At 41.2% G+C, this 22,680-nt stretch overlaps 3 non-coding genes across 3 annotated transcripts; all 3 read left to right on the plus strand.

The window, feature by feature from the left end:
• Positions 1-18,965: 18,965 nt before the first annotated feature.
• TRNAE-CUC (transfer RNA glutamic acid (anticodon CUC)) lies at positions 18,966-19,037 on the plus strand. Its single transcript has one exon. It is a non-coding gene; the product is annotated as a tRNA-Glu (tRNA).
• Positions 19,038-19,956: 919 nt separating this feature from the next.
• Positions 19,957-20,047, plus strand: TRNAY-GUA (transfer RNA tyrosine (anticodon GUA)). Its single transcript is given in 2 exon segments — positions 19,957-19,993; positions 20,012-20,047. It is a non-coding gene; the product is annotated as a tRNA-Tyr (tRNA).
• A 1,418-nt stretch (positions 20,048-21,465) lies between these two features.
• Positions 21,466-21,537, plus strand: TRNAE-UUC (transfer RNA glutamic acid (anticodon UUC)). Its single transcript has one exon. It is a non-coding gene; the product is annotated as a tRNA-Glu (tRNA).
• Positions 21,538-22,680: the final 1,143 nt, after the last annotated feature.

Raw genomic sequence — 22,680 nt, forward strand, 5'->3', positions numbered from 1 at the left:
TTTTATTTATGATAATTTTCTTTTCTCCTTGTCACGTCTTGTGTGGCATGCCATTGAAGCCTCAAGTGCATACTTTCTATGACCTGCCTCTGCATCAGTGCCCTTTTTGAAAAAAGACTAATTCCAAAGTAGACCCAAAACCTCGTGTTTACATTATTGGAAGCAGGTGACGAGGAAACACTTGCGGACTATATTTTTTCCCGTGGTAAAATACAAGAGTGGAGCACTCGACTAACACTGCCCGGCTCAGCTTCCTTCATTCCCCAATTAATTATATTCGCAGGGGAGCGACGAGTTCCTACGTGTCCTGCGGTGCCTGCGAATATGAACTACTAGTTGTTTAGTTACTGGAGTTTAAAGCTTATCGACTACACGAAGCTGCATGTCATCTGTTTACCCTCAGTCAAGAATACCATTATACCCAGAGCAGGAATTAAAAAATTAAACTGTCTGTATACACACACACACACGTACGTTCAGTTCCGGTCGAGCTCGCTGTTCACTTCGGGTTGAGCTCTTTTAGGTCCATTATTATATAATTATTATAATCATGGGGGAGCACTAAACTCCTAAGATTATACAGCACCTGTGGGGGGATGGAAGGTATTCAGGCTTAATTCAGGGAACTGGAGCACAGATCCAATTCCTTAGATCAAGAGCCCCTCACCAGCGTCAAGGAACCTCCCTTGAGGGGGTTGTGAGGTCCATAAAACACACAAAGGCATAATACAGAGACTGGAAGAACACACAAATAAGACTATACGCTGGTTATTTGTGTATCATTGTTAGGTTCGAGTTGAGCTCGTTGCTAAATTTAAGTCGATCTCGTTGTTTCATTCGAGAACATTCGGGAACATTTCGTTCTTGAACTCAAGGAAGTTCGTAGAGAAATATCCACTCTAAATCTTCCTCCTTATACCTTGTTTATTTCCACTGGAAAAAGAGAGAGAAAACTATAGTATTCAAACACTACGAGCTTACCGAGAAAAGGAAACAAAGAAGGTGAGAAGAAAAATATCAGGATATTTCCACGGGGAGAGAAAGTTTGGAGGCTTGGGTCTGGCCCAGCCAGGCCGTCTACCTGGCTTCATCGAACACAAACAAAGACCGTCAGGGTCACTGACGCACAACGCCGCCCTAAAGAAGAAATATTTATATTTTTTTCGACGTTTTGTCTTACAGTGGCATGAGAGAGAGAGAGTTGGAATAGTGTGTCGGTATATTCAGCATTTCTTTAAACTCCTAAGAATGCTTTATCAACGAGAGAAATTTATGCTGTCTGGTGGTGGAATTAGTTTATTGTTCTCCTGTTTTGCACAGATTTGTGGTTTAGGGTCTTCTCAAAATCACAGCAAATAACTGGATAGTCCTTTGAGGCCTCTAAAGTAATATCTCCTCGTGCCTCAAGAATATATTCCTCTTCTTCGATGAATCGAACTTGAATGCTTCCCAATACCCATGCGCAATATGAGTTTAGTGCTTTCCCCTGATTATAAAACAAGAAACTGTTCACTATGCCAATGGTAAAAATTACAGTTGAACAACAATTTGGCTTGACCTTTGCATTACATTGGTAGAGTGACAATTTAGAATACTTTAATTTTTAATATGAGGCTTAGAGTGAACCCTGTGTGTATAGAAACTGAGAAATACGTACTTCTCGATGAATTCACACTAAGATATAAACCATTCAGCGTATACACACTAAGATACACACCACTCAGTGTATACACACTGGAATATCATCGTGTATTTCAGTTTACAAATCCTCCGGCAGGGCTAACTCTCTCCCTCAAGTAATTCACATTTTTCCAAGGCTATCGCTTAAGAAAACATCAACTTTCTGGTGCAGATTAAATAGTCAAACAGAGTAATTAGTTTCTCCAGAATTTTAGCTCCGGTTGTAATCCAATTTTAACACGCTGCTCTCGGCATAGACTCGATTTTGTAGTTTTTTCGCCAAGTATCGACGTCATACTTTTCTTCCCCCAAGTTATAACGAACAGGAGGACGCGTCAGGTAATTTCGTTGCGTAATATTGAGCGTCTGAAATTCTAGCCTGACGAAGCAGTATTTTTAATTCATGGGGATATTTGCTCCAACTTTGAGGGGTTAAAAAATGAGATTTTGTTTGTTTTAAAGTTGGATAAACCTAACACTTTCTGAAACGCTTGAAATACGGTTTTCGCTTTGTTTTATGGCTCAGTTACCTTCCAAAGGTTTTATTTTTTCCCTTAGATTCACTTTGCTCCTTGATCATTCTTTATTGTCTGGTATGAAATTTATTCCGGACGCCAAATTTAATTTTCCTTATATTCATAATTTCTTCTTCAAGTTAAGTTTATATTTTAACTTTTATTTTTCCCAAGTTCATATCCGCTCTCATTCAGATTAATTTCTCACCGTATTTATCTCACCGTATTTGTTTGAACTTTTAATATATAAGTATTTTTGTTTACCGGGCCACTAGCTGTATGCTGCAGGTGTCAGCCGGCTTTTGATGGCTGGGCTTACTTTCGAACAGCAGGCGGCAACAGCCTGGTTGACCATTCAGTTAACAATAAAATCTAAATTGGTTGAGAGAGTAGAAGACCCTCGAAGCTGGTTACAGGTATTTTACAGGTGTGCCAGAATGCTGCTTTTGTCTCACATGTAAAGTAACTAAACTGCCACCATATCTAGGAGATTCCTCACTGGATTATTATATTATTATTATTATTATTATTTTTATTATTATTATTATTATTATTATTATTATTATTATTATTATTATTATTATTATTATTATTATTATTGTTGTTGTTATTGCTATATTTAAGGCCCTCACATCTGAGGGACCTCACTTAATCTCCCCGACTTCTTGACTTCCTTCCCTCCCTCTCTCCTCCATCGCTTCCTTTCTCCCTCCCGACCTACAAGAAACTTCTCCGACTCAGGTAACGAGACAATGATACACTTTGAGGGAAAGTTTGTGATTTTGGGAATATTTCGTCCTTCTTTACCTGGTCTGAGACCTGTCTGGTACGTCATTTACCTGGTCTGAGGCCTGTCTGGTATTTCATTTACCTGGTCTGAGGCCTGTCTGGTATGCCATTTACCTGGTCTGAGACCTGTCTGGCATGCCATTTATCTGGTCTGAGACCTGTCTGGTATGCCATTTACCTGGTCTGAGACCTGTCTGGTATGCCATTTACCTGGTCTGAGACCTGTCTGGTATGCCATTTACCTGGTCTGAGACCTGTCTTGTACGTTATTTACCTGGTCTGAGGACTGTCTGGTACGTCATTTACCTAATCTGAGCCCTGTATTGTACGCTGTTTAATAAAAAATATGCCAGATGCTATTAAGATTCACGTAGAGCACAACAGTCACTGCTCTCTTTACTAGTTTATTCACTACACTGTTTAGCTGCCTTACTGACTACATTATACAATAAACTATTTGCTATATTACGCTGTTCACTATACAGTAATATACACTACTACACTCTGAACTATACTAAACTATAATACGCTGCAAATTAAAGAACAACGTTCCCTACACCACACAACGCTACTTATTAATACACTAATCACTACACACACACACACACACACACACACACACACACACACACACACACACACACACACACACACACACACACACACACACACACACACACACACACTATATTATTTAACTACCCTACAAAATGCTATATTAAACTATGCACTTCAGCTTAATCGCAATTCCGCTATTTGCTTCACTATTCAAGAGGAATCACTTTTCACTAGTCTTCACTATTATATTGTCTAAACGTCACTTAACAAACATTATGGAGAACAATGCATTAGGTTACTCTGCACAATATACTGCAGTACAAACTCTTCTCACCAAATACTCTAATTTATATATCCTATGTTACAGACATTTACTACGCAGCGAGATTACCTACTTTATATGTTCTCAACTTGCAGCCCACAGGATCCAATCTTTGAATTAAGAGAAAGAGGATCGTGCCGTCTTCACTAGCTCTTCTCTTGTACAGATCAGTGCCTCTGAAGACACTCGATGTAATAAAAGTATTTTTTCTTAGCCCTAGTAGGGTCCTCTCGGTGGAGTCCTGAAGACCTTATACATTAATCTTGGATTTATGTTGATAGTGAGGGGTTCTCTCGGTGGAATCCTGAAGATCTCATTATAGTCTATGGCTAGGATTTATAATAATGTAAGGTATATGAGTTTCCATTTCTATTGGCCTCAATAACCACATTATAGTCTACAGCTAAGCTGAGATGAATCTTGATGGTGGGGGGCCCCGAGAGGGCCCCCCACCATCAAGATTCACCATTTTAAAAGGCATTAGTTCTAGTTTTAAAATATCTCATTATCCACCCTGTCATTTTTCTTGCCTTCGTGGTAATTGCCTTATTGTGTTATGTAAATAACAGGTCATTTAGCATTATATCCAAATCTTGTACAAGTTTCTTTCGTTCTCAGATGGTCCCCTCTGTGTTCTGCCTCTAATGCTCCTTCCAGACGGCCCCTCTTGTGCTTAATTGTTCTACAGCTATACCTGGCAATTTATCCTAATGGTGTGGTCCATTCAGCGGAGTCTTGAAGACCCCAATTATTTTGATCTAACCCATGAGTTGGCATTTTTATCCTAATGATGTTTTCCAATCAGCGGAGTCTTGAAGTTCACATCATTTTGATTTAATCCACGAGCTGTGATTGCACATGGACGTCATTGGTCCTCTCGGCGGAGTCCTGAAGACCTCGCTACACAACACGCTTCACCGTCAAGAGAAAGAGCTACTAACTATGCCCAACGTAGGAAAACCGTGGGATTATATGCACAGAGTCCTTAAAGGTTGCTAAACCTCATTGTGCAGCGTGTTTAGTCGCTTACAAGGCACACGTTATGTGTGTTACACTTTTGTTACATGGGTTGTTTTGTTATCTTTATACCTTCAATGGTACTTGATCACGCATAACATCAAGGAAAAGGTGGAATAGGCCTAACCAGGAGAGACCACTATAAATATAAACGAGCCTTGATGTCTACCTCCTGGGTGGTTTAGAAAGGACATCTACAGTAAAATAATATTCAATCTTTTCAGTAGCAATAGCTCATGAAAACATTACTGGGCTGGTACATACATGCACACCTAGCGATTCAGGATGCAAAACAACCCGTGGTTATTTTGTTAGATATATATATATTATATATATATATATATATATATATATATATATATATATATATATATATATATATATATATATATATATATATATATATATATATATATATATATATATATATATATATATATATATATATATATATATATATATATATATATATATATATATATATATATATATATATATATATATATATATGCAAAACAACCACCTGTTTACTGTGATCTTATTGCATATATATATATATATATATATATATTTTTTTTTTTATTTTTATTATCACACCGGCCGATTCCCACCAAGGCAGGGTGGCCCGAAAAAGAAAAACTTTCACCATCATTCACTCCATCACTGTCTTGCCAGAAGGGTGCTTTACACTACAGTTTTTAAACTGCAACATTAACACCCCTCCTTCAGAGTGCAGGCACTGTACTTCCCATCTCCAGGACTCAAGTCCGGCCTGCCGGTTTCCCTGAATCCCTTCATAAATGTTACTTTGCTCACACTCCAACAGCACGTCAAGTATTAAAAACCATTTGTCTCCATTCACTCCTATCAAACACGCTCACGCATGCCTGCTGGAAGTCCAAGCCCCTCGCACACAAAACCTCCTTTACCCCCTCCCTCCAACCCTTCCTAGGCCGACCCCTACCCCGCCTTCCTTCCACTACAGACTGATACACTCTTGAAGTCATTCTGTTTCGCTCCATTCTCTCTACATGTCCGAACCACCTCAACAACCCTTCCTCAGCCCTCTGGACAACAGTTTTGGTAATCCCGCACCTCCTCCTAACTTCCAAACTACGAATTCTCTGCATTATATTCACACCACACATTGCCCTCAGACATGACATCTCCACTGCCTCCAGCCTTCTCCTCGCTGCAACATTCATCACCCACGCTTCACACCCATATAAGAGCGTTGGTAAAACTATACTCTCATACATTCCCCTCTTTGCCTCCAAGGACAAAGTTCTTTGTCTCCACAGACTCCTAAGTGCACCACTCACTCTTTTTCCCTCATCAATTCTATGATTCACCTCATCTTTCATAGACCCATCTGCTGACACGTCCACTCCCAAATATCTGAATACGTTCATCTCCTCCATACTCTCTCCCTCCAATCTGATATTCAATCTTTCATCACCTAATCTTTTTGTTATCCTCATAACCTTACTCTTTCCTGTATTCACCTTTAATTTTCTTCTTTTGCACACCCTACCAAATTCATCCACCAATCTCTGCAACTTCTCTTCAGAATCTCCCAAGAGCACAGTGTCATCAGCAAAGAGCAGCTGTGACAACTCCCACTTTGTGTGTGATTCTTTATCTTTTAACTCCACGCCTCTTGCCAAGACCCTCGCATTTACTTCTCTTACAACCCCATCTATAAATATATTAAACAACCACGGTGACATCACACATCCTTGTCTAAGGCCTACTTTTACTGGGAAAAAATTTCCCTCTTTCCTACATACTCTAACTTGAGCCTCACTATCCTCGTAAAAACTCTTCGCTGCTTTCAGTAACCTACCTCCTACACCATACACTTGCAACATCTGCCACATTGCCCCCCTATCCACCCTGTCATACGCCTTTTCCAAATCCATAAATGCCACAAAGACCTCTTTAGCCTTATCTAAATACTGTTCACTTATATGTTTCACTGTAAACACCTGGTCCACACACCCCCTACCTTTCCTAAAGCCTCCTTGTTCATCTGCTATCCTATTCTCCGTCTTACTCTTAATTCTTTCAATTATAACTCTACCATACACTTTACCAGGTACACTCAACAGACTTATCCCCCTATAATTTTTGCACTCTCTTTTATCCCCTTTGCCTTTATACAAAGGAACTATGCATGCTCTCTGCCAATCCCTAGGTACCTTACCTTCTTCCATACATTTATTAAATAATTGCACCAACCACTCCAAAACTATATCCCCACCTGCTTTTAACATTTCTATCTTTATCCCATCAATCCCGGCTGCCTTACCCCCTTTCATTTTACCTACTGCCTCACGAACTTCCCCCACACTCACAACTGGCTCTTCCTCACTCCTACAAGATGTTATTCCTCCTTGCCCTATACACGAAATCACAGCTTCCCTATCTTCATCAACATTTAACAATTCCTCAAAATATTCCTTCCATCTTCCCAATACCTCTAACTCTCCATTTAATAACTCTCCTCTCCTATTTTTAACTGACAAATCCATTTGTTCTCTAGGCTTTCTTAACTTGTTAATCTCACTCCAAAACTTTTTCTTATTTTCAACAAAATTTGTTGATAACATCTCACCCACTCTCTCATTTGCTCTCTTTTTACATTGCTTCACCACTCTCTTAACTTCTCTCTTTTTCTCCATATACTCTTCCCTCCTTGCATCACTTCTACTTTGTAAAAACTTCTCATATGCTAACTTTTTCTCCCTTACTACTCTCTTTACATCATCATTCCACCAATCGCTCCTCTTCCCTCCCGCACCCACTTTCCTGTAACCACAAACTTCTGCTGAACACTCTAACACTACATTTTTAAACCTACCCCATACCTCTTCGACCCCATTGCCTATGCTCTCATTAGCCCATCTATCCTCCAATAGCTGTTTATATCTTACCCTAACTGCCTCCTCTTTTAGTTTATAAACCTTCACCTCTCTCTTCCCTGATGCTTCTATTCTCCTTGTATCCCATCTACCTTTTACTCTCAGTGTAGCTACAACTAGAAAGTGATCTGATATATCTGTGGCCCCTCTATAAACATGTACATCCTGAAGTCTACTCAACAGTCTTTTATCTACCAATACATAATCCAACAAACTACTGTCATTTCGCCCTACATCATATCGTGTATACTTATTTATCCTCTTTTTCTTAAAATATGTATTACCTATAACTAAACCCCTTTCTATACAAAGTTCAATCAAAGGGCTCCCATTATCATTTACACCTGGCACCCCAAACTTACCTACCACACCCTCTCTAAAAGTTTCTCCTACTTTAGCATTCAAGTCCCCTACCACAATTACTCTCTCACTTGGTTCAAAGGCTCCTATACATTCACTTAACATCTCCCAAAATCTCTCTCTCTCCTCTGCATTCCTCTCTTCTCCAGGTGCATACACGCTTATTATGACCCACTTCTCGCATCCAACCTTTACTTTAATCCACATAATTCTTGAATTTACACATTCATATTCTCTTTTCTCCTTCCATAACTGATCATTTAACATTACTGCTACCCCTTCCTTTGCTCTAACTCTCTCAGATACTCCAGATTTAATCCCATTTATTTCCCCCCACTGAAACTCTCCTACCCCCTTCAGCTTTGTTTCGCTTAGGGCCAGGACATCCAACTTCTTTTCATTCATAACATCAGCAATCATCTGTTTCTTGTCATCCGCACTACATCCACGCACATTTAAGCAACCCAGTTTTATAAAGTTTTTCTTCTTCTCTTTTTTAGTAATTGTATACAGGAGAAGGGGTTACTAGCCCATTGCTCCCGGCATTTTAGTCGCCTCATACGACACGCATGGCTTACGGAGGAAAGATTCTTTTCCACTTCCCCATGGACAATAGAAGAAATAAAAAAGAACAAGAGCTATTTAGAAAAAGGAGAAAAACCTAGATGTATGTATATATATATATGCATGTGCGTGTCTGTGAAGTGTGACCAAAGTGTAAGTAGGAGTAGCAAGATATCCCTGTTATCTTAGCGTGTTTATGAGACAGAAAAAGAAACCAGCAATCCTACCATCATGCAAACAGTTACAGGTTTTTGTTTCACAGTCATCTGGCAGGACGGTAGTACTTCCCTGGGTGGTTGCTGTCTACCAACCTACTACCTATGTATATATATATATATATATATATATATATATATATATATATATATATATATATATTATACACACACACACACACACACACACACAAGACAGTCATTTATTACATATATCCATAAGACTTTATAGTGTGATGAAAAATCAATAGTTTAACAATAAATTAACAACGAAATGTGAGAAGAGTTGCAGGAGATCATAGTGTAAGATGTGTGTGTGTAGTCACCTGTATGTGGTTGCAGGGGGTCGGGTCATAACTCCTGGCCCCGAGCATATTTGCCCCAGGTGAGGATCGAACTCACGACCTTGAGGTTATGATACTCACTCGCTGCCAGTTGCGCCCTCGAGGATTTGTGTGTTCATGAACTCACCTAGTTGTGGTTGCAGGGGTCGAGTCACATCTCCTGGCCCCGCCTCTTCACTGGTCACTACAACATCACTCTTCCTGCTCCATGAGCTTTATCATACGTCTCCTTAAAGCTATGTATGGAACCTGCCTACACTACATTACTTCCCAGACTATTCTACTTCCTGACAACTCTGTGGCTGAAGAAATACTTCCTAACATCCCTGTGATTCATCTGAATCTTCAACATCCAACTGTGACCCCTTGTTGCTGTGTCCCATCTCTGGAACATCCTGTCTCTGTCCAAGTTGTCGATTCCTCTCAGTATTTTATATGTCGTTATCCTTTCCCCCCTATCTCTCCCGTCCTCCAGTGTCATCAGGTAGATATCCTAGATGTCCTCGTAGGACATACCCCTTAGCTCGGGGACTAATCTTGTTGAAAACCTTTGCACTTTCTCTAGTTTCCTTACGTGATTGGCTAGGTGTGGGTTCCAAACTTGTGCCGCATACTCTAATATGGGCCTAACGTACACAGTGTACAGGATCCTGAACGATTCCTTATTAAAATATCGGACTGTTCTTAGTTTGCTAGGCACCCGTATTCTGCAGCAGTTATTTGGTTGATGTGCGCCTCAGGAGATGTGCCTGGTGTTATACTCACCCCGAGATCCCTGTCCTTGAGTGAGGTTTGTAGTCTCTGGCCCCCCTAGACTGTACTCCATCTGTGGTCTTCTTTGCCCTACTCCAATCTTCATGACTTTGCACTTCGTGGGGTTGATCTCCAGGAGCGAGTTGCTGGGCCAGGCCTGCAGCCTGTCAAGATCCCTTCGTAGTTCTGCCTGGTCCTCGTCCGATTGAATTCTTCTCATCAATTTCTCATCATCTGCAAACAGGGACACCTCAGAGTTTATTCCTTCTGTCATGTCGTTCACAAATTCCAGAAACAGCACTGGTCCTAGGACTGACCCCTGTGGAACCCCGCTCGTCACAGGCGCCCACTCTGACACCTAGGCACGAACCATGACTCGCTGTTGTCTTCCTGACAGGTATTCCCTAATCCATTGCAGTGCCTTCCTGCAATCCCTGCCTGGTCCTCCAGCTTTTGCACTAATCTCTTGTGTGGAACTGTGTCAAATGCCTTCTACGCAATCTACCCACCGCTCTCTTGTCTCAGTGCTGTCACCTTGTCATAGAACTAGTATGTTACACTGGATTTCCCATCCCCGAAACCGTGCTGGCTGTATCTGATAAGCTCATTCCTTTCTAGGTGCTCCACCATTCTTCTCCTGATAATCTTCTCCATGACTTTCCATAACATACATGCCAGTGACACTGGTCTGTAGTTCAATGCTTCGTGTCTGTCTCCTTTCTTAAAAGTTGCATGTGTATGTGTGTGTGTGCAACTCTATTGTTTTTTTTTTTTACCGAGCAAATCTTTTTTATAGATAATTTTTTTTATTTAGTTCCTGATGCAGGTTCTCACACTGCTTCGTTACAGTCAGCTCACATGGGATTTGTCTCACAGCACCATAATTGTTCGGCAGTGTTGCATGCAAAGAGTATGTAATCTTTAATCGGAGCATGTTAACACACATAGGCTGCCTCACCAACCAGCGAACCAGATGCTATGGGTCAGATGACTAGGGCCCCATCGTCAGATCAGTATCTAGGTTCAGCCAATGAGAAGGTGGATCTTGCAATTGTGGAGGTGATGTGGTTACCACTCACATTTTCACCCTTGTCATTTCCATTCAAGAGCCGGTTGAAGCATCGTGGTCTGCATTCTGTTGGCTTCAGTTCTGCCTTGATTACCATGGCGTGCACTAATACCTATTGCTGTATATAGTGTACATACACTATATACACCCAGGATAACAGGCCTTTGAGTACCTGGGTTGTAATAGGCAGACTATCGTAAAAATTATTCTACACCTTAAAACAAAAACCTGATTGCTTCTCAGAGACCTATCCGGTGTAGCGACATACCCGGTGTAGTGACATACCCGGTGTAGCGGCATACCTGGTGTAGCGAAATACCCGGTGTAGCGACATACACGGTGTGGCGACATACCAGGTGTAGCGATATACCAGGTGTAGCAACCCCACCCTGCTGCTGTTGCACGCTGGCAGGTATAAGAAAAAAATCGTTGGGTAGCGCTTATTTTTGTGCGGTGGAGGTGCGGCTCTCTCTCGAATTAATAATTATTGGAGTTCGATGGATCCCCTGCAAGCTAATGGATCCTTCAGAAGCAGAGAGATATCCCTGAGGATCCTCCCTGGGGGAGCCAAGTGTAAATTGGGCGGAGTGAGATCTAAAGGCGTCCAGAGGGCGCGTATGATTGCTTGTATCTGGCCAGAGGTCGAGCAAAGCTAATTGAATTTGTTTTTTCGTTTTGTTGTCTTTTGATTCTTGGCTAGTTCACATCTCTCTCTTTCTCTCTCCGCTTTCTTTGAGGTCTCTTGTGGGAATTGTAGCGTATATCCCCATTACTGTGTGGGCACAGTATATCCCCATTACTGTGTTGGTACCGTATATCCCCATTACTGTGTTACCACAGCATATCCCCATTACTGTGTTGGCACAGTATATCTATAATTCCTCATGTGCTTAAAAATTCGGAAAAGGCCGAGATTATTTACGAACATTATCTCTCATTCCACAGCAGGATTCCAACCTGCACACTCTGTTTAAAAGTACACAATTGCAATCGCAAACAGCCGATCTTAACAATGCAAATCAAGCCACAGTGGGATGGAAATCTTTAGCTCTGGAGTCTAGACCTTCCGCACTCTCTTGAGTTATCAGGAGCTATTCAGTGTTGCAGAACAGCAAAAGATAGGAGGTGAAATTCTCGGAGGCAAGGCAGAAGGTGTCAATACCATTGATACCTTCTGTTTTTTTTATATTTTTGTCAACAATGTTGCCAATTTCCTGGATCAAGAGGTTTTCAAGGTATTTCCCCTTGAAGGGGCATCCGTGGCAGAACTGCCCAGATATCGGCAATAACACTATTCCAGCTCCCTGGGTGTTGAACACACCACAACTTTATATACACACAGAGGTGAACAGGATACATGCAGCTTTAATGACCCTTGTGTAGTCGATAGGCTTTAAACCCAATAAACCAAGACACCACGTATCTGCTTCTACCTGCCTTGTCCTCTCAACACTTCGTCAGGAGTCCTGAAGGGGACGGGGGGGATTATGCAAACTGTCTCGGTTATTTCAGTCTCCTACGAACCTGTGTTTCCTCGAGAATAGTCTAGAGCAAAGGAAGACAAAGCTTCTACATCCGTAGGTTCTAAGCGCTGTGCCTCATTAGGAGAAATATAGAGCTAAAGGAGAGGAGTTTTCCGTGGGTGTATAACACTCTTTCTCTCGTATGTTTGTGCATGCAAGAACTCCTCCGCTGTTTACAAACCTTCTGGGTTATGTGCTATAAAACTTACAGACGGGTTCTGGTAGACTGTGCTACAAACAGGGGGTTCTGCAAGACTGTGCTACAAACAGGGGGTTCTGGTAGACTGTGCTACAGACAGGGGGTTCTGGAAGACTGTGCTACAAACAGGGGGTTCTGGTAGACTGTGCTACAGACAGGGGGTTCTGGAAGACTGTGTTACAGACAGGGGGTTCTGGAAGACTGTGTTACAGACAGGGGTTCTGGTAGACTGTGCTACAAACAGGGGGTTCTGGAAGACTGTGCTACAAACAGGGGGTTCTGGTAGACTGTGCTACAGACAGGGGGTTCTGGAAGACTGTGTTACAGACAGGGGGTTCTGGAAGACTGTGCTACAAACAGGGGGTTCTGGAAGACTGTGCTACAAACAGGGGGTTCTGGTAGACTGTGCTACAGACAGGGGGTTCTGGAAGACTGTGTTACAGACAGGGGGTTCTGGAAGACTGTGTTACAGACAGGGGGTTCTGGAAGACTGTGTTCTGGAAGACTGTGTTACATTGTGCTACAAACAGGGGGTTCTGGAAGACTGTGCTACAGACAGGGGGTTCTGGAAGACTGTGCTACAGACAGGGGGTTCTGGAAGACTGTGTTACAGACAGGGGGTTCTGGAAGACTGTGCTACAAACAGGGGGTTCTGGAAGACTGTGTTACAGACAGGGGTTCTGGAAGACTGTGTTACAGACAGGGGGTACTGGAAGACTGTGTTACAGACAGGGGTTCTGGAAGACTGTGTTACAGACAGGGGGTTCTGGAAGACTGTGCTACAGACAGGGGTTCTGGAAGACTGTGCTACAGATAGGGGGTTCTGGAAGACTGTGCTACAGACAGGGGGTTCTGGAAGACTGTGTTACAGACAGGGGGTTCTGGAAGACTGTGCTACAAACAGGGGGTTCTGGAAGACTGTGTTACAGACAGGGGTTCTGGAAGACTGTGTTACAGACAGGGGGTTCTGGAAGACTGTGTTACAGACAGGGGGTTCTGGAAGACTGTGTTACAGACAGGGGTTCTGGAAGACTGTGTTACAGACAGGGGGTTCTGGAAGACTGTGTTACAGACAGGGGGTTCTGGAAGACTGTGTTACAGACAGGGGTTCTGGAAGACTGTGTTACAGACAGGGGGTTCTGGAAGACTGTGTTACAGACAGGGGGTTCTGGAAGACTGTGTTACAGACAGGGGGTTCTGGAAGACTGTGTTACAGACAGGGGGTTCTGGAAGACTGTGTTACAGACAGGGGGTTCTGGTAGACTGTGTTACAGACAGGGGTTCTGGAAGACTGTGTTACAGACAGGGGTTCTGGAAGACTGTGTTACAGACAGGGGGTTCTGGAAGACTGTGTTACAGACAGGGGTTCTGGAAGACTGTGTTACAGACAGGGGTTCTGGAAGACTGTGTTACAGACAGGGGGTTCTGGAAGACTGTGTTACAGACAGGGGTTCTGGAAGACTGTGTTACAGACAGGGGGTTCTGGAAGACTGTGTTACAGACAGGGGTTCTGGAAGACTGTGTTACAGACAGGGGTTCTGGAAGACTGTGTTACAGTCAGGGGTTCTGGAAGACTGTGTTACAGACAGGGGGTTCTGGAAGACTGTGTTACAGACAGGGGTTCTGGAAGACTGTGTTACAGACAGGGGGTTCTGGAAGACTGTGTTACAGACAGGGGGTTCTGGTAGAGTTACAGGGGTTCTGGAAGACTGTGTTACAGACAGGGGGTTCTGGAAGACTGTGTTACAGACAGGGGTTCTGGAAGACTGTGTTACAGACAGGGGGTTCTGGAAGACTGTGTTACAGACAGGGGGTTCTGGAAGACTGTGTTACAGACAGGGGGTTCTGGAAGACTGTGTTACAGACAGGGGTTCTGGAAGACTGTGTTACAGACAGGGGGTTCTGGAAGACTGTGTTACAGACAGGGGGTTCTGGTAGACTGTGTTACAGACAGGGGTTCTGGAAGACTGTGTTACAGACAGGGGGTTCTGGAAGACTGTGTTACAGACAGGGGTTCTGGAAGGCTGTGTTACAGACAGGGGGTTCTGGAAGACTGTGTTACAGACAGGGGGTTCTGGAAGACTGTGTTACAGACAGGGGGTTCTGGAAGACTGTGTTACAGACAGGGGGTTCTGGAAGACTGTGTTACAGACAGGGGTTCTGGAAGACTGTGTTACAGACAGGGGTTCTGGAAGACTGTGTTACAGACAGGGGGTTCTGGAAGACTGTGTTACAGACAGGGGGTTCTGGAAGACTGTGTTACAGACAGGGGGTTCTGGAAGACTGTGTTACAGACAGGGGGTTCTGGAAGACTGTGTTACAGACAGGGGTTCTGGAAGACTGTGTTACAGACAGGGGGTTCTGGAAGACTGTGTTACAGACAGGGGGTTCTGGAAGACTGTGCTACAAACAGGGGGTTCTGGAAGACTGTTACAGACAGGGGTTCTGGAAGACTGTGTTACAGACAGGGGTTCTGGAAGACTGTGTTACAGACAGGGGTTCTGGAAGACTGTGTTACAGACAGGGGTTCTGGTGTATTATGTCACAGGTTCTGGCAGGAAAGTCACTGGGACAAATATGGTTATTTTCTTTTGGGAGATGTACAGTTATATTACGTCCGTTTAGATTCATAAGGAAAATTTGCTTTACAAATACTACTTTTACTGGGGCTGCAACAACTATTACTACTACTACTGTTACTACAATTAACTAGTGCTGCTACTGTTGCTACTACTGCTGAAAATATTACTATTGCTACTAATGCTAATAATAATAATACTATTGCTACTTCTACTACTACTGCTACTACTACAAATAACTACTATTACTGCTGCTGCTGATTTTGCTGCTTTTACTGCTATTACTACTACTATTGCTACTACTACTACTATTGCTACTACTACTGCTACAACTACCTACTGTTACCATTGTTGCTAAGAATGATAACGATATTGGGAAGCACTAACACATTGAGTTAAGGATTTATAATAAATAACATCAATTATTCTCTCTGTCTCTCTGTATCTATCTCTCAGTCTTCTCTTTCACCCTCTCCTCTACCAACAGGGAAGTGCGTCTCCACCAATAGGAGAACGCGTTTCACCAATAAGAGAACACGTCTCCACCAATAGGAGAACGCGTTTCACCAATAAGAGAACACGTCTCCACCAATGTCTCCTGGCGGAAGAAATTGAATGGGTCTTAAACAGCGAGTGTAAACATTATGCTAAAATGCTGTGTAGTAGGATACCAGAGTGGACGGCAGGTCCTCTGTACTACCGCTACCAAAGACCTTCTCAGCACTGGTATATATACGAGAATATATGTACAGTAACCCATAGAGCATATGTACAGTGTATATATACTCCATATATATATATATATATATATATATATATATATATATATATATATATATATATATATATATATATATATATATATATATATATATATATATATATATATATATATATATATAATATATATATACTCTCATGTAGCAGATGAGTTTTAAGCTTCACTTAATAAATATAACGGCGGGGTAGTACAGCCCTGAGACAAGTAGAGGATAAACTATCTTAAAGTAAAAAAAAGCAGATGTATATGTAAATGAGAAAAATATATATTATGAAATAAACTGTGAACTTGTGAGATGTGACGCCGGATTAGCTTAGGAAGTTTGACCCCAGAAAACGGAATTTCAGCTAAAAGAAAAGAATTACGAAAACAATTTTCTTTACCTCTGTAATTCAACCAGTGCAGTACTGTCTCCTGTGAAACGCTCCTTCCCTTTTATCTCTTACTGGCTCACTTTAATTCTTTATTTTCTCTCTCTCTCTCTCTCACCTTCTTAAACCAGACGTACACAATGAACCTGCCACTTTCAGGAACCAGGAAAATTGCAGCTGAGATGGACGGACAAAACAAACTCTTCCTGGTCCCTTGCGCGCCTGGCAAAGCAACCTACACACGAAAATTCCCAATCAAATCCACTTTCATGAACACAAAGATTCACGAACTCTGGAGGTATGAAAGAATCAGAACCCACAGGATACTGAGTATACACCGAGAGCTATGTATCCCTCGGTGTATACACACACTAAGTTTAATTTAATCCCTTTTTTAGGGGTTGACGTATTCTTGACTGGTGGTGAACGACCCAGTTATCCAACCAACAGCGAAACTTGGAGACGGTTTCTGGAGTCAACGCCCCCGCGACCCAGTCTGAGACTAGGCCTCGTGGTACATCAGGGCCTAATCAACCAGGCTGTTGCTGCTAGCCGCACGTAAACCGACGTAGCATTAATTTGTCTTTTGTTAAGGCGATTGCTTTTTTTTTTTTTTTCGTTCACCGGTATTCTCCCGGCCCGGGTCTTTTGCAAGTAGTGGTGACCCGGCCTTGGCTCCCTATCTGGGGAGTGTCTCGAGACTTAAGTCTCCCATGGGAGGAGGGACAAGTACCTCCTCATCTTTGGGACCAAGTGTCCCCAGGCCTAGCCACATTCCCCGCCCTCACGGGGCTCGTAGGGAGAAGCTAGGCCTCTGGTCTGCCATCTACCCCGCCTCGAAGGGGCTCGTGGGGATGGCAGTCTTATGAGCTGCAGATGGTAGCAAGCTCAGGCCTTATTCATTAGGCGATTGCTGTCCTGACACTTGGTATGATGTAATTATAGAGTGATCAGTGTAAACAATGGTACAACATTGTAAATAAATGCACAGTACTGTTAAAAATAGTACCACATTCTGACCAATAGTACAGTAGCGTGAACAATGGTACAGCATTGTAAAAATAATACCACATTCTGGCTGCTAGTACAGTATTGTAAACAAATGCACAACATTGTATAAAGATGGTACAGCATTGTAAACTAAGGCACAACATTGTGAAATATGGTACAACATTGTAAAAGGCGATACAGCATTTTAAACAATGTTACACCAATGGAAATACGACAGACGTCCAGGATGACACAGTGACTTTCTTGGTTTATCATGGGTGGCTAACTCTCCCCCGGGATAAAACTCCGGATAAAATATTATGTCATTGACCGAAATATATCTGTGGAAAATACTGTATACATTTTCCGGAAATACGGTAATTTATAGGTAAATAGATGCCCTATATTGTATTTTTAAAAGAAGTATGATATCGAAAATGGGAAACCTGCGGCTGGGGGAGTCACTCGCCGTTGGTGTAATGGGAAGAATTTTTCGTGCTCTAGAGGTTAAAATTGTGTTGACACCTCTCAAATAGGAGGCGAAATTGGTGGATGTGCATTCCTGCATAACTTGAGATATCAGACGACTGGACAAGACAGCTCCAGGAACCTCAGATAAGCTCTCTAGATTTGTGTGTAATTCTGGCCAGCATTATTTTCGTAGATTTAGTTAGAGTGAGGTTTCCTGAGTATGATACACATTAATCTCCAGTCAAATTGGTGAGTGATATTAAGATATATTTTCCTTCTGTTATGTAATTGTGTATATATATAACTATTTATTATTTTTAATATACAGTCCACAAATTTATATATTTACCAGTATTCCTGGTGTATGTACATTTCACTTGTAATTAATAGGTCCAGAGCAACTTGTGGATATGACAGTGGTAGGTATCGAAGGGGGACATTTTTTGCGACCTAGGTGTCCCAAATTCCTACTTGTCTATGTAACATTGATAAATAATAATTATCTTTGTTATCATTTACTGTTATGTACATAATTAGTCACATTCAGATAAATGTAATTTTCCACAATATCAAAACCTCCAGTGGAAATGAGTCACTTTATCTGACTTTTTTGGGGGTTATCCTGGGTAATTTACACATATGTTACTATGTATGATAATTTATGTAACTCTATTTATGTATAGCTGTAGCTAAATAAACTTACTTACCGGTTGTGTATTGGGTAAGATATAAGGTATAAGGTTATTTAAATCTACTTAACGAAATGCTGATGTATGCTAGAGGCTTCCTTTGTGTTCAGCTATACAAATAAATACAAATTTTGAATTTTGAATCTACAATAGGTATATGCAAATTATAAGCATCAAGTAAATACAAATTAAGCTGAGAAAGCAATGAATTATAAGAAGATCGAGAAACTGAAATCCCGAGACGAAAGGAACTCCCGTGTTGTCTAGTGGCTAGGATACGCGGCTCTCACCCGCGAGGCCCGGGTTCGATTCCCGGCACGGGAAAGTTAATTATTCTCAAAGGCAAAATTTTAAACATGTATACTGAGCCTAAATATTTAATAAATAATACGTTTTGTTATTCGAATCACAAGGATGGAAATTAAACCAAAAAAATACTCAATACAAATACAATCTTATCTTTGCATATTGTACAGTATGTGGTTAACATGATGAAATATTAAAGATTGAGGATTGTTAATAATAATAATGATAATAATAATATCTTTATTTCTGTAAGTACATGTACAAGGTATACAGACCATAGCTGACATCAATGACATACTACTGTATAGAAAGTCCCTTGTTATGCTGAGCATTCCGGGCAAATTAGGTCAGTTTTTATCCCAGGATGCGACCCACACCAGTACACTAACACCCAGGTACCCATTTTATACTGATGGGTGAACATGGACAACACGTGTGTTATGGACACACGTCTCAGTGCTTTCCAGCCGTAACCAAGATTCGAACTCCGGACCTCAATGTGAGAGCTGAGTGCGCTAGCGATCGAGCTACGGGACACCCAAACAAAGAAAGCCACTAGCATGCCTCAGCATTTCGGGCAGAAATAAATCACATCCATTGGCTTTTTTGGGTTATCCTGATTACTAATCCTTGTTTAACAGTTCACAAACGGGCGAAATTATATACAAACATTATCTCTCGGTCCACAGCAGGATTCGAACCTGCACACTTTGCATCAAAGTACACACTACTTTCGCCATTCTGGCCGAGTGGAAAAGTATTGTGTACTTTGACAAAGAGTGTGAAGGTTCGAGTCCTGCTGTGGACTGAGAGATAACGTTTGCTAATCCTATAAACTCCTCCTTTATTTAATGCAACTATACCATCTTATAGTAAGAAACTCTGCAAAAAAGTCAGAGTTATATAAGATCGTTATCTTCTACCGAGTAACTCAGTTCCTTCGATAGCTCAGTTGGTAGAGCGGTGGACTGTAGTTGGTCCTTGTAACAGACATCCATAGGTCACTGGTTCGAATCCGGTTCGAAGGATAGTGTTTTTTTTCCCCTATCTGTTCTGTATTATGACCATTTGGTTCAAAAAATTCAGTGACGATCGTCAAAATTTCGATATTTAGCTTGCGTCGTCGGGTGGGCAAAATGGAAACCTGTACACACGTTGGTAGCTCTAGGCTTCTCGTGTTGCAGTCAGCACATCATAATGGGTCTGCAAGTAAGTAAGTAAGTAAGTAAATTTATTCAGGTATACACAATACAGTTACATAGAATTATCATACATAGCAGCATATGTGTAGAGAACCTAGGATAACCCAGTGTTGCAGAAAAGAGGATAAATTCCATGCAAACACAAAGGGAGAATCGGAGACAGTTTTACAGGTTGCCAGGTCTTAAGTCTTATTGCATAGCAATATAATACTAGAAAGGGCTACCTGATAATGTCAGGGTCAGTCTTGAATAAACCATTTTAAGAACAGTGCCAGAGAATATTTAATGAATAAAACTACAAGAGAAGGGGACAGAAGAAATGATTTCTTGAATTACAAAAAAAGGCACAATACCGTGACTGGAACGATACACAAATAACCTGCACATAGAAGAGAGGAGCTTACGACAACGTTTCGGTCCGACTTGCACAATTTATTTACTTTGTAAATGGTCCAAGTCGGACCGAAACGTCGTCGTAAGCTCCTCTCTTCTATGTGCGGGTTATTTGTGTAAATGATTTCTTGCATTGTTAAATAATCACTTTTGGTTTAGTAATTTAATTATTTTTATGTCGAATGATGTTTATTAATATCACTAAAAGTAGAGAATAAAAAGGTATTTATATATGAATAATTAGAATAATGTAACTTAACTAAAACATTGACTTAAATGGATATTAGACATTTTGCTTGACTTTATAAGGCAACCTTGATTGAATTCTACATAATTAGTAAGTTTATTCAGGTATACACAAATATAGTTACATAGATTATCATACATAGCAACTTATATGTAGAGAACCTGGGATAATATCCCCCCCAAAAGTAGGACAAAGTGGCTAATTTCCATTGGGGTCTTTTGATTAACTTTGATTAACCATTTATAACCATTGCAAATGTTTGGAATTATGTATAAGCGCAAATAAATGTTCACTTATCATTCATTGTATAATTAGTGGTTTTCTTATGTGTCTACCAATGTTTTTATTAATTTAAACTACATTATTTGTTGCCAAAAATAAATAAAAAATATCGTAAACACGGTCTGTTAACACGTATCAAAGCCCCCAATGGAAATAAGTCACTGTCTGACTTTTTTGGGGGGCTATCCTATGTAATTTACACATATTCTCCTATGTATAATAATTTGTATATCTGTATTTACATGTAAATATACGTGAAGTATATAAATCAATATGTAACGAAAGATTGTAGGTTAAGTTTACGGGCAAATAAGAACACAGCTCCCATGTGGTCTAGTGGCTAGGATACCTGGCTTTCACCCAGGAGGCCCGGGTTCGATTCCCGGCATGGGAAGTGGTTTTAATTTTTACCTTTCTCTGATGGTGATGCACTTAGCCATGACATCGGTTGGGTACACTCCTGGTGTCTGTATAAGCAATGTTATGACTGGTTTCAAAGTCCTGTCAACCTCTACGATTATTGTCTTCAGACTCTTCTCAGATTCTTAAATAAAGTATTGTATGTACGAGTGTAGTGATAAGTAAGTAGCATTGTGTGGTGTAGGGAACATTGCACTGTGTTCTGTAGTGCAGTATATTATAAAGTGTAATAGTGAATATTATTGTATAGTGAACAGTTTTGCATGGTGTGAATCGCTTAATGTAATTAGTAGTGTACCTGAACAGCAAAGAGAAGAAACTATTAAAAAGAGCAGTAAATGTACTGCACATTGTAGTGTAGTATATATTAGTTTAGTGTAGTTAGCTTTGATACGTGCTAACAGACCGTGTTTACAATATTTTTTACAACCCAGGTTTCCAAATGGCCTGTTATCCTGGGTGTAAAGGGAGCAAGATAAACACAGCAGAAAACTTCTGACTTATATTATCCTTCACCAATTTAGAACAGAAATATGTACACTATATACACTATGTACAACAAAAGGTATTAGTGCACTCCACGGTAAGCAAGGCAGAATAGAAACCACTAGAGAGCAGACCGTGCTTCAACCAGCTCTAGAATGGGAATGACAACGGCAGACAGGAGACAGACGGCAGACAGTGGTACCCACATCACCTCTCCGATTGCCAAAACCATCTTCTCATTGGCTGGAACCTGGGTACTGGTTGAACGACGGGGCCCCATCGTCAACCCTCAGTCCCCTGGTTCGCTGGTTGGGGGAGATAGCCTGTAAATGAGGCCGAATAAAGCCGAATAAAGGTTACGTACTCTTTGCATGCCACAATAAGTATAGACAATAGTTTAATAAATATTATTGTCAAGTTTACATTTAAAAGTGATGACATTAGAGTGGAGTAAAGGTCAGGTTGACATGATAACCACATAGAAGATGCTTGGGGAATTTAGTGAAGAAGACGGGGATAGTATTTTTTGGAATGGGATGAAGAGCGGGGCAGAAATGGATGTTAAAGACGGAGATGAGCCATAAGAATGTCAAGAAATATTTCCCCACCTTGAAGGTGGTCAAAAAGCGAA

The sequence above is a fragment of the Cherax quadricarinatus genome, chromosome 1 (assembly GCF_038502225.1).
Source record: "Cherax quadricarinatus isolate ZL_2023a chromosome 1, ASM3850222v1, whole genome shotgun sequence".
In the NCBI taxonomy this organism is placed as follows: Eukaryota; Metazoa; Arthropoda; class Malacostraca; order Decapoda; family Parastacidae; genus Cherax; species Cherax quadricarinatus.